This window comes from Ornithodoros turicata, chromosome 3 (genome assembly GCF_037126465.1).
Source record: "Ornithodoros turicata isolate Travis chromosome 3, ASM3712646v1, whole genome shotgun sequence".
Lineage (NCBI taxonomy): Eukaryota > Metazoa > Arthropoda > Arachnida > Ixodida > Argasidae > Ornithodoros > Ornithodoros turicata.
Window position 1 is genome coordinate 73,512,249 of NC_088203.1, and position 12,002 is coordinate 73,524,250.

Below are 12,002 nucleotides of genomic sequence, written 5' to 3' on the forward strand. Positions count from 1 at the left end.
GACAGGCAACGAAATCAGTACTCAAACTATAAAGGCGGCATGACTGTGAAGTTCCTGGTTGCGATTGTCCCTAGTGGACAGATTGCTTTTGTGTCAAAAGCGTACGGGGGAAGAGAAAGCGACACAGCAATAACAACGGATCTTGGATTCCTGGACCTTGTCGAGGCGGGTGACCTAATTCTGGCTGACAAGGGGTTCCCTGGCATCAACTCCCACCTTGGACAGAAAGGTGCACTTCTAGTGCTGCCCCCATTCTCATCAGGAAATCCACAGTTCAGCAGGAATGAAATGGACAACACATATTACATCGCACAAGTTAGGGTGCATGTAGAGCGCGTGATCCAGCGGATCAAGATTCCACCGTACCAGCTGAGCTGGTGCCATACATGACTGACATTTTTCGTATGTGCGCAGTACTTGCAAATCTTCAGCCACCCATTTTCCCAGGTTGAAGAAGTCAAGTAACCCTACCTTTGACGTCTCAGATAAATGTTGTAACCATGGTCCTTTGATACTCTCTCTGGTCACGAAACTCCGCCGGAAAGTTGGCCTAGGGACCGGAGCTGCCGCGCTGCGGCGCGCATAAGCAGCAGGTGGTAACGATCGCCTCTGGCGCATCGTAGCCGTACGTTCACGCGTGGGCTGAGTTGGCCGTTTTGAGCACAACAAACAAAATAACGTTGTTCAGCGTATTTGAATGTTTTTATTTTACACGTGCACGGATGTGCAGCGATATACAGCTCTCTGAGCAATATAATCGGCTGCGGACGCAGGAGAACTTGCAGCGAGCAGTGGCTTTCACATAGCGACGCCCAAATACTAACCACAAATTTAACGATTTGGTACGTGGCTTTGTTATTTAAAAACTCTTCATTTCGGCAGTTATCGCCGTTATCACGTTTTAGTATACGTGTTTTGAGCACGTTTGAGTGTCTGAAAAAATCAACACTCCACCTGTACTACAGCAATGCACCCAATCATCATTTATTGCAGATCTACTATTTTAAGTAGAGCAGAACTGTACAATGTTGCCATTGCAGGGTGGTTCCCACACCATGGAGGCTTTAATTAACTACCGTATTTTCACGCGTATTAGCCGCGGCTTATGCGCGATTTTTTTTTCGCGGACGCTCTGCGGCTTATCCGCGGGTGCGACTTATCTGGTGACTATTTTTCCCTGGTACTTTCCTCATACCCCGGATTAAACGAAAGAGCCGAGAGTGCCTCATGTTTTTCGGAACAGGACCGCCCTGCCAGTGCACGAACAATACCGAACAGGAGCGGGTCCACACCACATTCGAGTGGGCTGACCTTCCGAATACATTCTCCCATGCAGCTTTAGCAAAAGGGGTGACAGTGATTCATGTCTCCTGGAACATCACTAACCCGTCAATCCACGAAAAACACACAACAAGGGCACAATCCGACCTTAGTAGAGCACTAGAACTGACCTCCTTTGTTATACAACATGCCGACACCGGAATGTGGACTGGGTTTATGGCCTTCCCTACGGTCTCCTCTGTCGGCAGACCCACAGGAAGGGTTCAATACACTTGACATCGGGATAAAACGTGGTCAGCTAAGCGTCAGTTCTCATTTGACGAGAGCAGCAGCATTCGTGGACACGGGCACGGCAGTTAGAGGTGAGGCATGGCTCCAACGCGGGCGCACAGCTACAACAGCGGCTTCAAACTAAGAGTCGTCGACTTCGCGGACCAGTACGGAAACAGGCAGCTGGCAGGGAGTACGGCGCCGACGAGCGTTGAGCGTCTCTGTTGATTTTGTATGTGCATCACTGGTTTAGCGCACAAAGCAGTCGCGTCGTAATACCCGCGGCTTATCTGCGAGTGCGGCTTATCTGCAAAAACATTTTCAAAATGTATCTAAAAACGAGTACTGCAGCTTATCTGCGGTGCGGTTAATACGCGTGAAAATACGGTACATTTTATGATTTTATTTTACATTTTATGATTCGCGGAAAGTGATCAGAATCAGTGGCACTGGTAATGAGGACTTTATAGCACAGAACAGCAATGACCATTAATGACTGGGCTTTACATAATCAACTATGACAATCAGCAAAAACAATGTTCCGGGGTACTTCTCTTTTTCTCCCCTCAATAGGCCACCGGTAGCGTTTTAAAAATACGTTACGCTAAAAATACGTTAAAAATACGTAGCTGCAACAAGCAATACCTGGCATTGTAGCCCTGAAAGGGATAGTCAACCCTTTACAACAGCACAATGGCCACCCGTACTGCTTCTGAAGCGATCCTCGGAAACGGAGATACTAAATGTGAATGCGAAGTACCCAGGGAGCACTCATGATGCATTCATATGGAAGAATTCCGCACTGCGCGATGCACTGTCCTGCAACAGGATGCCAAGAACGAACTCATGGCTCACTGGTAAGGGCTGTTTCGTACGTCTGTCACCACACCATATTCCTTTCTCGCAGGCGATAGCTGATACCCCTGGAGCCGTGGCTCATGGTGCCCTATGCTGAATCGGAGGCAGCATCTGATTCATCGAAAGCAACTTTTAATGTTCGACATCAGAAGGCACGGGCAGTCATCGAGCAGTGCAACGGACTTTTGAGGAGCCGCTTCCGGTGCCTACATAGACATAGAGCACTGCACTATTCACCAAGTGTAGCTGGGATAATTATAAATTCCTGTGCAATTCTACACAACATTTGTTTGAGAGAGGGCGTTGAGCTGGAGGATCCCCCAGAGATAGACTCTGAAATGTTTGACACACACAGCCAAGCCGATCGGGAAGAAACTCGAGCTGGAGGGGCAAGGGTCAGGGACCGAATTCGAAGTCAATTATACGCAGTGTGATATTGCTTTATGATGTCTAAAGGTTTTGTATGCTTTGCACCCAAAGTGCGTACAAAAATAAATGTGTGCTTACAGTAAGGAGTTCAATAATTTCTTGAAGAGCAATAGTTTGTTGCTCCTCTGCGGCGGCGACCCTATTGACCGCGTTTACAAGTTCTGTCAACGAGTCGTATATACGGCCCAGCTGCTCTTGTTGTTTGGTCTGAAGGGATAGGAAGCCCTGGCCGACTTCATTCTGGTACTGCTGTCTAATGGCCCCTGTAAATATACTTCACAATGTCAAGACAGAGACAAGAAAATTCGACCTGTACTTATTCTGCTCCGCCTCCTGTGTCTGGGTTCTTGAGTCACGTCCGGTGACATCTGTGGTTCACCATCTTGCGACGCATTCATATCAGCAGCATCGTCGGCAGCTGTTGCTGTATCAGTGTCTTCCACCTGAGAAGCTATCTGTGTTGCTTGTGAGACTGCTCGATTGCATTCTACCCCTCTGCATCGCGGTGTAAGGTGTCAAACATTGGCATTGAACCTAACAGTAATAACTGCAAGCGCAAAACAGAACCAGATGAACGTACCGTTTACTGCGTCGTCGCAGTTTGTCTCCAAGTGGTCAGCAGCGGGTGGCTGACCTTCAGATAGAGCATTGGCCATCAGGGAAATTCCAGCCTCTGGGGTGGTAGCGACACCCACAATGCACACGTCTCCCATGAGGCTAACAAGAATTTCTTCTGCATCGGTTAACCTCTCAGTGCAGGGCGGACCGCCCCCAGTTCTGTTCTGCCAAGCGCGGATCCGTGCACCTTTAGCTTTTACGTAGGACCTTCAGTCCTGCCATGCCTACGCGAAAAAAAAAAGAGACAGAAATGCGTTACGATTCGTCAAAGCACGACGAGATTGCTAACGGCTACAGTTTTACACGAAACGCCACGTAGACCTCCCTAAACACAGAAACACATCTCATCCTGCCTGGTAGTCACCGCACACTTACCTTCCGCCACTTCGGCACAGTTTTCACGGCACCTCCAACTGCATTCAGCCTGGCCGCTAAGTCTTCCCAGTCTCTGTCCCGATCTTGATAAGTATATGTGGACGAAAATGCCCCTCGGAATAAATTACCGTTGGTTTGCATGCATCGGGCCATAATCTCGTATTGCTGGGCAGTTGTTCGAGCACTGCGAGAACCACGCGACGACGGCATGTTTGCTGCCTTTCAAAGAATAGCAGAAAAACTGAAGAAGTGAAGTGACGGAAATGACGCTGACACGCTCGCGCCCCAGGCGTACAGCTAACAGCACGTGCACGGCCGTAACGACACCGACAGCTTAACGACATCGGCTGACGAAGAAATGTGATTGCGCCAAGGGGATATCGTCGTTAAGTTTGTTCTATTCGGTAGCCTCCTGCTTCGTTTGCTATGTTAAGGACGGAGAAGAGGATGAGAAGGACCACGGGCACCGCTCGGGTTCTGTACCTTCCCCCATTTCGGTATGCAGCCGAGTATGTTCGATCGAGGTTGTGGTCAGAGATTACGCCACTGTCCCGTTGACGAAGCGAGCACGAAATATACCCCTTGATATATACCGTCTCGCGCTAGTTTTAACGATCGCCGTTGCTCTCGGTAGCTCGTGAGGTGGACTTGCGATTAAGCCCCCTGGGGGCTTAATCACTTGCACGCGTTAGGAGCTCACGAGAGGCGGGGCACTCTTCGAGAAGGGCACGTGATAAAACACGTGCACGGCGCTTTTCGCGCGATACGTGAAGGGCGTGGGGTACGTCACGCGCAATGTGTCACGTGCCCATCTTTTTGAATTTCCCGCCGCTCGTTAGCTCATAACGACCGTAACGACGATGAAGCGATTAAGCCCCCTGGTCTTCTCACCCTCGCGTAGTGCTCGACATCGTCAACACTTCCCTAGCGTCGTCCTGGCTCCCTCCTACGTGGAAAATGGCGAGAATCATCCTGCTAAAATGGGTAGCTTTGAAGGGTTTGGCGATCAACAACCTAAGACCTCGAGCGTTGGCCCCAGGTAGCACAGCGCGTCAAGCGAGGTACGGGAACGGCACGGCACAGTCGGCTTTCTGTTGCCCAATATCGCCCAACCGGTTCCCGATCTCGCGTGCGAGGAGGAAATGAGATGGGGGAAAGATAGGATCGCGCCCCGACTTACCACCGACCGAGTGCCGACAGATGGTCATGTGACCATGCGACGGTAGTTACGCTTGAAAGATAATCATTGCCCGACTTAGTTACGACATAACGCCGACCGGGATCACGTGACAGTTTCCCTGTGATATTTGTTAAATTTTACGACTTCTGAAACAATTAGGAGTGTGACTCCACACATCATAGCACTTTCAGCCCTCAAAGAGGCCGTGCATGTTGATGGTCTATATGAACCCTTTCCTTCCTGTGTGCCCCCAACATACCTCCAGACTAGGCAGACATTCCACTCGTTCAACATAATAGCACTCCTCTTCCATGCATGTGTTCACGTTTCAGTTTATACTCAAAGCGCAGATTAAGGTCGCAGGACACACGATATGACATACATGACCTTTTCCTCATCGTCCAAATTGCCTGTTCCATGGTCCTTTTTCTTAGAGGAACGCGCCCAGTCGCTTACCATATTCTGATGATGATTCGGGTTTTGATGGCGCATGAGCAACTAAGGCTATAATGCGCCAATACTGTGATGTATGATCTCTTTACCAGTTAAAAGATAACGATCAATTTAAAACTGATATAAACATAAAAAATATATGTGAATTCAGATATCTCTTAGGTATCCAGTGTCCCTAAAAAACTTGTAAACTCTGCTAAAACTTACAAGCGGCTCATCGCCCAGCAAAAGGGGTGGGTGAAGGGGAATTCTATACCGGTAGAACTCAGAAAAATTAGTTTGGCGATGATGTTCCTGGAGAGGGCAGCTGATGAGAATGTGAAGAATAGACAACTGCTCAGTACAGTGCACACACTGAGGTGGGTCCCTCTGGAGAATTAAAAATCCATGTGTGAGAAATGTGTGGCCGATACGCAAACGAGACATGACTACTTCATAAAGCCTCTCTTTGAAAACTCCTGCAGGCTTACCTACATTGCACTTGATCAAATGTAATTTATTATTTGTCTGTGTGTCCCAGTCATGTTGCCATTTTAAGTTAATTGCTCTACGCAAGGCAGACCTCAGATCCTGTGCTGGTACTGGTACGTCAAAGGAGGTTATGCCACCTGAGAGTGCGTTGGTAGCCGCTGTATCCGCGAGCTCGTTACCGGGCATCCCGACGTGGCTGGGCACCCAGCAAAGTGTCAAGGAAAGACCTCTGTTTATTATGCGGCTAGACAGGTGTTTTGCTCGCAGAACGAGCAGGTTTTTTAGTGGCTGCAGGCAACTAAGTGATCAGTATACACAACAGATGACCTGATGGAAAGTCGTAGTATATGATTAAGTGCCAAGATTACGCCATAGACTTCTGCGGTGAAAATGAAAGCTGTGTTTGGCAATCGATGCGATCTACAAGATGTGTCTGTAACCATTGCACATGAGACACCGGTGTCCGTTCTGGAACCATCTGTGTAAAATGCGACCTGGTCCCCAAAACCTTCTTTTATAGACAGAAACTCTTGCAGGAGTACGGCTGTGAGGGTTTCGTGTTTCTTGTACTGCAATAAAGATGTATTGTGTTCGGGCGGTGGTTTCCACGGAGCAATCCTCTCACTAGTTCCTACAGGCGTAGAATCGTACTCTGAAAAGCTGTGTGTTTCAATTTCCTGCAGGATTCGCAAGTTGAAAGGAGGAGTACATGACGGTTTGTTAAGAAATAACTGTTTGCAGCGTGTCTGAGTAACACAAGAGAAAGCTGGGTGCTGTGGATAACTTCGTACTTTTAGTGCATATGTGGAGGCAAGGTAAAATCTCCGCCTTTCTAATGACCACTCGTTGCACTCCACATAGAGACTCTCGACCGGCGATGTGCGAAACGCTCCCAAGACCAGTCGCAGCCCCTGGTGGTGGACAGGGTCTAGAGCTTTCAAGACGGACTTTCGTGCAGAGCCGTACACGACAGATCCATAGTCAAGCTTGGAACGGATGCAAGATGTGTAGATGCGACGCAGAACCTCACGGTCTGCACCCCAGGATCTATGTGACAAGATTTTGAGAATGTTCAGCGATTTCCCACATTTACTTTTTAGGTTCCTTATGTGAGGGTTGAAAGTGAGTTTGCGGTGAAAAAGTATACCCAGGAATTTATGCTCAGATTTGACCGTAATATCTTGGCCATTCATTTTAAGTTCTGGCTCAGGAAACATACCCCTTACTCTTGAGAAGGGTACGCAAACCGTTTTCTCAGGTGAGAAATTAAACCCATTCTCAGATGACCATTTTGCTAATTTGTTCACACAGAGCTGGAGTTGTCTCTCACATCTTGAACTGCTTGTAGACGAACCAGATATCTGAACATCGTCAACGTATAGTGAGTACATGACGGATGGCGGAATAGCGTGCACAATAGAGTTCATTTTGACTATGAAGAGTGTGACACTCAGAACGGAACCCTGTGGCACAGCGTTCTCCTGAATAAAAGAACGTGAGAGTGATGTGCCCAACTGGACTCTAAAAGTTATGTCCTGTAGAAAATTTGCGATGCAGCGGAGCATACGACCGCGTACACCGAAATTCTACAAGTCGCGAACGATACCATATCGCCATGCCGTATCGTACGCTTTTTGGAGATCGAAAAATATGGAAATAGAATGCTGTTTTCTGACAAGCGCCTCCCTGATGACAGTTTCCAGCCGCGACAGATGATCAGTGGGTGAGTGGGCGGCTCGACATCCGCACTGATACCTGTCGAGACATCCACTTTCTTCGAGGAAGTACATCAGGCGGTAGTTAACCATGCGCTCGAAGGTGTTGCCTAAACAACTTGTAAGGGCTATAGGCCTGTAGCTACATGCGTTGGAAGGATCTTTCCCTGGCTTCAAACGTGGAACGACTGTCGCCACTTTCCAACGAGATGGGAGTTCACCCTGATTCCAAACTGAATTGAAAAAGTGCAGAAGACCTTCTAGTGATGTTTTTGATAAGTGCTGCAACATGCTGTACGTGATTCGATCTGGCCCTGGTGCTGTTTGTTTTGGAGACGACAGAGCACGCAGCAGCTCCATCAAACAAAATGGCTTATTAAAAGCATTTATTAAACATTGGTGCCATGTGTAATTTTGAATTTCTCAGCATCATCTTTGACTTTTAAGAAATCCCTGGTGTAGTGAGAGGAGGAGGAAGCGCTCTGGAAGTGTTCTCCCAACACATCTGCCTGTTCTTCTTTAGTTTGGCACACCGTACCATTCCTCTCCAAGAGCGGAATAGAGAAGCTTGTGTAACTGCCCTTTATTTTCTTTAATCGATCCCACACAACGTTAGTTGGGGTATTGCTATTCAAGGAGGAGACAAAACCCTTCCACGATTCACTCTTTGCTTGTCGGCGTGTCCACCTAGCTTTTGCTCGAGCTCTCTTAAACGTCAGTAGATTTGCTGGGGTTGGATACCGCCGGAACTTGCCCCAAGCACGGTTCTCCTCTTTTCGTGTATTTCCACAGTCCTCTGACCACCAAGGCTTGCAACGCCTGGGCAGTTGACCTGATGACTGTGGAATGGACTTGGTTGCTGCTTTTACAAGACTGTCTCTTACATAGTTATTTGCGTCATTAATGTTCAGCCCAAGGAGGGACTCTATAGAAAGTGTGGCTTCTTGTTTAAAGAGGTTCCAGTCTGCTGTGTCTTCCAACGAGGGGGGCGGGTTCTAATAGCACCTGATGATCGATTGATCTCTAAAACGACAAGGAAGTGATCGCTACCATAGGGGTTTTCGTCCACTGTCCATGAAATATCCTGAAATACAGATGATGGACTGCACAGCGAAATATCAATGGCTGAAAAGGACTGCGAAGCAGCATTAACATGAGTAGCGTTTCCTGCATTGAGCAGGCAGATTGGCAAGGATGCTAATAATGTCTCAAACATTTTGCCTCGGGTGTCAACTTTGGAACAACCCCAGAGCAAATGATGCGCATTGAAATCTCCCAGTAGTAGAAAAGGCGATGGGAGCTGATTAATAAGATCCTCAAGCTGTATCTGTTCGATCCTGACTGATGGCGGTAGGTATAAAGAGCATACCGTCACTACACGGTCAGTGCAGATCTGTACAGCAATGGCCTCAAGATTTGTGGAAAGTGGAACGTCTCTCGTGGGAAGTGTTCTGGCCGTGAGAATGGCCACACCTCCGGAAGCACGTGCCGTGTTCGTTCGGTCCTTACGATAAACGTTCCACCGTCGGAGGTGGAAAGGGGTGTCTGGAATCAAATTTGTTTCTTGGAGACAGAAACAGATGTTTCTCAGCATGATGTTTGTCTGCCAAATCATGGACGTCATCAAGATTTTTCAACAAACCCCGGCATTTCCACTGAATAATGCTCTGGGAACCCATAAGAAATGCACAGAAGAGGAAAAAGAATACGGACTGAACGACTACTCTAAGGCGTAAAGACCTTGTGGAACAACTGTCCATGAATGCGGAGGGATTAAGGAGCTTGTATTCTCGGTGGAGAAACCCTTTGTTGTTGTTCCTTGGCTTTTCCTCCTCGTCCTCGGCCAGCTTTTTTCCCTCTCTGTTCCTTGCCCATGGAAAGACTTGGTAGACTCGAAGACGACTTCTGAGAGCAGCAGTCGTCGTCATCGAGATCCATGCTCTGACTCGTGTTTTGAGACAGGCCCATGGCAATTCCGTCCCAAACGGAAGGGGATGCAACAACCTCCTCTGAGGTTAACATTGCATCTCCCTGGCTGTTCGTCTGAGAGGCCACTGGAGGAGAACCCTCAGTGTCCCTCTCTTTGTGTTGGGGAGTGTGGAGGGGAGCCCCAGAGGTCTGGGTCTCCACCGATACTCTGAGTGGTGCCACTCCCCTGCGCACCACACCAGAGAAGGTTCCTTTCTTCTGGAACGCCAATTGTGCCTTTGCTGCACTGTATGTGATATTTTGCTCCGTTTTCAGCTTGATGATCTGTTTCTCCTCCTTCCAACAAGGACATGATCTGGAGTAAACAGGGTGGTTACCCTTGCAATTGGCACACTGAAAGTCATTGCTGCACGACTCTGACGAATGGTCTTTGCCGACGCACTTAGCACAGACGGGCTGCCCACGGCATACCTGAGAACCGTGGCCAAACCGCTGGCACTTGTAACAGCGACTCGGATTTGGGATGTAAGCCCTCACATTGCGACTGAGGTAACCGGCTTTGATTGTTTCTGGCAGCTTGTGGAGCTTGAAAGAAAGGATTATGTGCTTTGTTGGGATTTCTTTCCCATCCCTACGCATGACTATTTGCTTTACGGCTACCACACCGTGCTGTTGTAGGCCTTCTTGAAGTTCTGATTCCGAACAGTCAAGAAGGTCGCTCTCAGAAATTACTCCTTTAACAATGTTGAGACTCCGGTGTGAACTTACTGTGACAGATACCCCACTGATGCTTGTCAGTGAAAGAAGCGCACTGCTTTGCTCTGCTCCAGAGCCAAGTTTCTTGGCATTGTATTCTTTACCTCTCAGCTGTTCAAGTACTTTCGCTATTACAAAAGGAGATACCTTTGACAGTGGTCTTGTGTCATCATTCGAATGGACAACGAGAAACTTTGCAAACTATGGTTCGGGTGTTGAGGTATTTAAATCAATTTGCTGGTACTCGGTGCGGAACCGTTTCGGATTCCGATCTCGGGGTTTTAAAGAAGAGGAAGCCATAAAGGTGACAATACAATTCGATGCAAGGGTCCTGCCGCCCACCACGGAGCTCAACCAGGGGACCGCGTTTGATTTGTGACTGATGATGCACCGGCATATATCAGTGCCTGGACAAATGTAATTAGTCAGGTACCTCACCGCCTTCTCTGCACCTGGCATATGAAGGAGAACTGTCGAAAAAAAATCTGCAGAAGCACAGATCTAAAAAAGAGAAGGCATGTGTATGACTTGCCGCAAACTGTCCTTGCTGTAGGTGAACAGAAGTTTCATCACCTGCTTGGATGCCTGATGAACAGACTGACCTAAGAACATGGACTGGAAGTTCTTAGCAGGGTAAGGTAACGGTAATGGTAACGGAAACAGAAACTGTATATTACCGAAATTGGAGATAGTAACGATAACGGAAACGAAAACTGACTATGGGGTACTTTTCAGAATCACAAAAGATCGCAGCTGTTCCGATTAACCCGCAGACAGATGCCTACCAGGAACCTGACTGGTTTGGTAGTTGCTTTTATATTCATTCTATCTATCGTGCAACACATGTTACTTACCGTATTTGCCCGAACGTAAGTCGACCCTCTCCCCCCCCCCCCCACACACACACACTTCGAGATTCGTGAAAATGAATCGAGTCGGAGATGTAGATGATGTAGAAGAATGAGTTGGAGGACTCTTTTTCTGTCCAGCTTCCTCGATCTCGTCGGAGATGCAGCACTTGCAAGACACCTGGCATCCTCTCGCAACATGCCCCACGTTACGAAGCGTTTACTGTCAGCTTTTCTTGCGGAAATGTCTTGAACTTACCTTCATTTGCTGAGTAACGCCCCGTCTTCGGTGAATCCGCGGCGTGTCTTGCTGCAGCTGAAGGTCGCTTCACGTTGCTTTCTCCATTTTCTGACGACGGGTTCAGAAACGCCAAATTCTCGTTCTGCCGCGTCGTTTTTGCTCACTCCGCGAAACAGTATCACACGTCGCTTCAATGACACCGGGTAGAAACCACTGATGTTAACCATGGCGGAGAACGGAAGAAGGAACTTCCGTTTTGGCTGTTTTTATTGCTGTCGTTTGTCACATGTCCGACTCTCTCACCCCCTCACCGCAGAGCAACGGGGTTGCGTTCAATCCCCGTACTTTGGATCGTCGATTTTGGAAAAAAGGGTAGACTTCCATTCGAGTAAATATGGTAAAGAGATGATCACACTGGTCCTGGTCGGTTCCACAACTGGTGGCATTTTGTACACCGTTGGTCATCAAACGTGTCCAAAGTCCCATGAGAATCACTGGTCTGTTTCTTTTGTTGTGTGCAACATCAGTGACAGACGATAGACGTTTCGAGTATGCCGGAATTTCCTTACTCATGGTAC

The 12,002-nt window shown here is 48.1% G+C and overlaps 1 long non-coding RNA gene across 1 annotated transcript; it reads right to left on the reverse strand.

Annotated features, from left to right (window-relative positions):
- Window positions 1-763: 763 nt before the first annotated feature.
- LOC135387328 (uncharacterized) lies at window positions 764-4,193 on the reverse strand. The gene is made up of 3 exons (XR_010421051.1): window positions 3,832-4,193; window positions 3,419-3,680; window positions 764-3,333 (listed from the first exon to the last, which is right to left on the reverse strand). It is a non-coding gene; the product is annotated as an uncharacterized LOC135387328 (long non-coding RNA).
- Between the last annotated feature and the right edge of the window lie 7,809 nt (window positions 4,194-12,002).